This window comes from Cibotium barometz, chromosome 61, assembly GCF_041138505.1.
Source record: "Cibotium barometz isolate CiBa-2024 chromosome 61, ASM4113850v1, whole genome shotgun sequence".
NCBI lineage: Eukaryota > Viridiplantae > Streptophyta > Polypodiopsida > Cyatheales > Cibotiaceae > Cibotium > Cibotium barometz.
In genome coordinates, this window is record NC_141106.1 from 38,782,019 (window position 1) to 38,787,715 (window position 5,697).

The following is a 5,697-nucleotide window of genomic DNA, read 5'->3' on the forward strand; positions in this document are numbered from 1 at the left end:
ACAGCCATGCTTAAACCTTCCTTCCTTCTTGCCCTTGGCAACCAATCTACAGCCATGCTTAAAATCTTCCACAAAACAGCTTTTCTCATTGAATCTTACTTGTGATCCCTGCTCAACCATTTGGCCTACTGATGCCAAACTCTTTGTAATGGATGGTACATATAACACTTCTGACATATTTTTCACATTTCCATCATGCATCTTCAAAGGCACACTGCCAACATGTGTTATAAGATGCTGAGTATTATCTCCTGTGACCACATAACCATTTGTATCCAATGGTTGCATCTTCTCAAACCACTCACCATGACATGTCATGTGGTTTGAGGCACCTGAATCCATATACCATGACTCATCTCGAGCATTCTGAGAATCCATTGTCCCCATAACATGCTTCATTGCAAAAAGATGGTTTGAACTCCCATCATTGTTACTGGTAGATACATAATTTCCATGTTGTGGTCTTCCATTCCTCGCATCATTCTGCTTTTTGTAGCAATCTTTTGCCAAATGTCCAAGTTTGCCACAATAATAACATTCAATCCCATTCAAATTTTGTTGAGGACCTTGCCATCGTCCTCTACCACGAGCACCTGTTCCAAATCTCCCCCTATGGAATTGAAATCCACGTCCTCCACGTGAGAATTTATGCATAAGAAGATGCATAAAAGATTGATTTTTTTATTCAAAAGTGTCATTCTCATCTAAATTGAATTTATGCATAGAAAAACGCATAAAAGATTGATTTTTTAATTCAAAAGTGTCATTCTCATCTAAATTGAATTTATGCATAGAAAAAATGCATAAAAGATTGAAATTTAATTCAAAAGTGTCATTTTCATTTAAAATGAATTTATGCATAGGAAGATGCATAAAAGATTGATTTTTACTTCGAAAGTATTAATCTCCTTAAATAAGGCCTTAGCAATGTCTTTGCTAAACTCTCCAAGCTTTAAATCATTCAATTTGGTGTCCAAATGAGTGAATTGCATGAAATCAAGTGAAACTGTCCATCCTTCTGCAGAGGAATGCGCCGCCTGCTCTTGTGGGCTGTAGAGAGAGGGGAAATCACAATTGAAGTCACCAGCACCTTAGCAATGACCTAATCTACCTTGGGTATGAAGGGTTTAGCTCAATTTTGCCTCTAGCTCTTGCAATTGATCCTCCGGGGGGTATGTCCACTGGTTTTGTGAAAAACCAGAAACTTTTACATAAATCCACTTTCTCTTGATTTTAATCAAATCTGTATGCATCAATCTGCTTCAAGATTCTGTATGTTGCTTGTGCCCCACTTTGTTAATGCATTTCCAAGCCCAAATACATGTGCCTTTGTGTATACATTTGCCAAGAGTATACATTCACTTCAAGCTTTCCATGAAAGCTTAGAGAAAAAACCAGAATTTTGCACTTGCTTTATGCACTTCAATCTTCACTGAACCTGCTCTTTGATACCTGCAATCCGCAAAGGGCGTCTTGCTACACTTACCAATGGTCCTTAGCTCTCAGATCTGATGCCGGTGTGTGCTCCACAGCTTTTCCTTTGCTCCAAGCTCCAATGGCTTCCTTCACAGCTTCTTCTTCTCTCTTCTCTCACTCACTCTCACAACTCAGCTAATGAGCTCTTGGCTCTGATACCATGATAAAAAACAGAAGCAGGATGTAACACACACAAGAGAAGCAAACCCTAATCCATAATCATCAATCATAAAGAAGGAGAGAAGCCATAGTCACCATCTCTCTCACACACACAAGAGGGAACGCAACATAGTGTTATGTCCACACTACAAAGTAAACCTAATGTAATGTCCACACCACACATGACCAGCTGGACGCGGTCATAAACACACCACACGATATCTATCTACCATACTGTCACTCTGTCACAGCACCCATGTGCTATCCTCCAGCTGTATACGAGCTTGATATTTCAACAAATACATGTTAACAAGTTGGGATAGTACTTTGAAGGTGATGAATCTAATGCAACCCTCCCCATTACTACCAAGGGATTAACTCTAAGGAAAATCCTTGATGGTGGTGCTGAAGTGAGCATTGTGACTAAAAACTGTTGGGAATCTATGGGGAGACCTCACCTCGAAGTCACAAACATAGTGGTTAAGATGGCAAACGGAACTATTACTAAACCTATTGGAATGTTAAGGGACCTTAAGATCAAGGTTTTGGGATACAAGGTAAGACATACCTTCATTGTAATGGATTTCTCCAAGCATCCTATGTCATATCAAATGATCTTAGGACATCCTTTCATGAGGGAAGCACAAATGGTGCATGACTGGTCGAAAAACCATGTCTATCTACAATTCCACGACTCTGTCATTCGAGTTGATCTTGAGAATGGTCGTGCACGTCCTTTAGGAAGCAAGGTTATCATTGATAATCGATTGGATACCACTATTCACTCCACCCCATTAAGGTATTGCTATACATGCAAAAAAGAGATTGATGATGGGAAAGATTCTCCTTATATGGATGTCCTACCGGGTATGACTGAGTCGGATAACGTGGATTGGGTACACCTAGCGACAACCATAGACACATGGGGAAGTAGAGGCACAAGTTGGGTAACACCTGATGGGCAAGATATGCCACCGTTAGTGCCAATAAACATGATAGGTGTTATGCACTTGACTCCTGAAAGTGGCAAACTCAACTGACAGTAGCGAAGACTCTGACCAATGTAACTCAACTGACAGTAGCGAAGACTCTGACCAATGTAACTCTGAGTATGAATCTCAAGAACAAACTGACTCTAAGCTTGATGGGGGGGATGAATCAAATATTCACCCAAATGTGGAAGCAAGGTGCTCAAGGCCTAGGACAGTGACCTCCTGCAGTTCATCCGAAAGTGAGGGGGACACAAGTGAAGATTGACCAAGTGAGTTTGAATCTAATAGAAACAAAAATCAAAAACTTGGTAAGAAGAAAACGAGACATAAGCGCCAATGTTATCGAGCTAATGTACGCACTGCAATAAACAAGGAAAGATCCACTGCAGAATGGCTTAGTTATGTAGGAGCCATTGATTTTATGCTCATCAGAAGTTAGCGGATAATTGGGGACAATACCTCCAAAGTGTCATATGGTGTATTCCGCAACCTTATGACGTCGCCCAATTAGAAATCGAAGAGAAGCTGAAACTAAGTCGTACTGCAAGAAGGCGGCAAAACCAAGAGTTGGCTCAGCAACAAAAGGAAGCGGAATTGAAAGAAAAAAGCGTGGCACAACAAGAACCAGTAGACGTACACCCCGCACCCGAGCATTTCAAATCATTTACCACCACAGGGGAACATAAAGTGGTCTACACAAAAGCCCAACGATATGGGAGTAGCGGTGTCTACGATGGCCCTACGGTAGTTAAGGAGATAGACTTAGCAGATCCGGGTGAGGAGTCTAAACCAGTTTTTATTGCTCAAGACCTCACCAAGGCGGAAGAAGCTCCACTTACGAAGCTTCTTAAAGAATTCAAGGACATATTTGCTTGGACATATCATGATATGAAGGGTGTTCCACCCTCGATGGTGCAACACACGATTCCAATGATTAGCACTGCTAAACCAGTCCAGCAACGTCCCTACCCCATGAATCCTAAGTACGCAAAGATTGTACAAGAAGAAATTGAAAAGCTTGTAAAATGTGGATTCATATACCCTATTGAGCACTCAGAATGGGTTTCTCCGATAGTCATCGTACCAAAGAAGAATGGGAAACTCAAAGTGTGCGTTGATCTCAAAAAGGTTAATGCAGCCACCAGAAGGGATCATTACCCCTTGCCATATTCTGAACATGTGCTTGAAAGAGTGGCAGGCAAGGAGGCATATAGCTTTTTAGATGGGTACTCGGGCTACAATCGGGCTACAATCAGATCACAATTGCAGTCGAGGACCAAGCTAAAACAGCATTTATCACGGAGTTTGGAGTGTTTGCCTTTCGCGTCCTGGCTTTTGGCTTGACCAATGCACCTGCAACATTCCAACAATTGATAAACACGGCTTTTAAGGAATATCTAAGGGACTTCTATGAAGCTTTCTTAGATGGTCTTTGTGTTCATTCCTCTTGGGACGAGCACTTGATGTGTTTACAAAAAATATTTGAAAGGTGTAGATTATATCGCATCTCATTGAATCCTTTCAAATGCCAATTTTGGGTTAAACACGGAGTTATCTTAGGGCATATAGTGTCCAAAAATGGGATTTCCATGGACGAGAGTAAAATCAAGGTCTAAAATTGCCACCACCCACCAACTACAAGGGAGTCCAATGGGCCACGTTGGTTATTATCGAAGGTTTATTCTCTTCTTCGCCGAGATAGCTCGACCATTGTATAAGCTTCTCATCGAGTTTATTTGGACCGAAGAATGTGACCGTGCCTATGAGCTATTAAAGAAGGCCTTGGCGAGTGCTCCAATCTTGAGAATGCCTAACTGGGATTTACTCTTCCATGTTCATATTGATGCATCAAACTTTGCTATTGGGTGTGTGTTAACTCAACCTGGAGAACACAAGCTAGACTACCCCATTAGCTTTGCCAGTCGCGCCAGTTGAACGATGCTGAGATGAACTACACCACTACAGAGCGAGAAGGGTTGGCAATGATATATGCAGTAAGGAAATTTCATTATTACCTCCTTGCCACCAAGTTTGTTTTCTATGTGGATCATCAAGCATTGTTGTATCTGGTAAACAAACCATGCTCCACAGGAAGAATCATACGATGGCTATTGATTCTTCTTGAGTTTGATTTCACTGTTGTTGTGAGACCTGGCAAAAAACATGTTATGGCTGATCATTTGTCTCGCATACCTAATGGTGAGGCTCCTACGGGGGTTGATGATGACTTACCTGACACTTCCCTGTTCATGGTGGAGACAATGCCTGAATGGAGTGAGAAGATTGTTAACTTTTTGGTTAATGGCTTTCCACCCAAGGAGCTTCGTAAAGATCTAGCTCGAAAGCTAATCAAAGAATGCGAACCCTATTGCCTGATAGCCGGGACTCTTTATAAAAGAGGAAAGGATGACGTTCTTAGGCGTTGTGCCCGAGAGGATGAGTATCTATACATTTTGCAAGAGGCACATATGGGCGTAGCCGGTGGTCACTTCTTAGGAGACTTAACTGTGCGAAAGATCTTATAATCAGGGTATTGGTGGCCCACTATGTTCCAAGATGCTTCACTCTTTGTGAAGGGTTGCAAGAAACCCCAACGAAAAGATCAGATGCCCCTACATCCAATCAAAGTAAACCAACCATTTGAAAAGTGGGGTTTAGACTTTGTAGGTCCAATTAGCCCAGCGGCCCGAAACACACAATCTCGCTATATTATTGTGGCCACTGACTATATGACCAAATGGGCTGAAGCGAAAGCGACACGTAAGGCAGATGCGAGGACAACAGCCAAGTTCCTCTTTGAAAATATAATCACACGCTTCGGTTGTCCTTTTGAACTTGTGAGCGACAATGGGATGCATTTTATAAAGGATGCACTAGAATCTGACCCGCCTCTAAGATACCCAATTGAGTTACAGAGTCCTTACGGGGAGGTGCTGTATAATGCATTATTGGATACAGGAGCTCAACACAATTTGCTATCATATGGCGTGTGGTGTCAACTTGGAAAACCACCTTTATCCAAGAGCACTATCCAAGTTAAAGGAATCAACAAGAAGAAAACCCCTGTCTC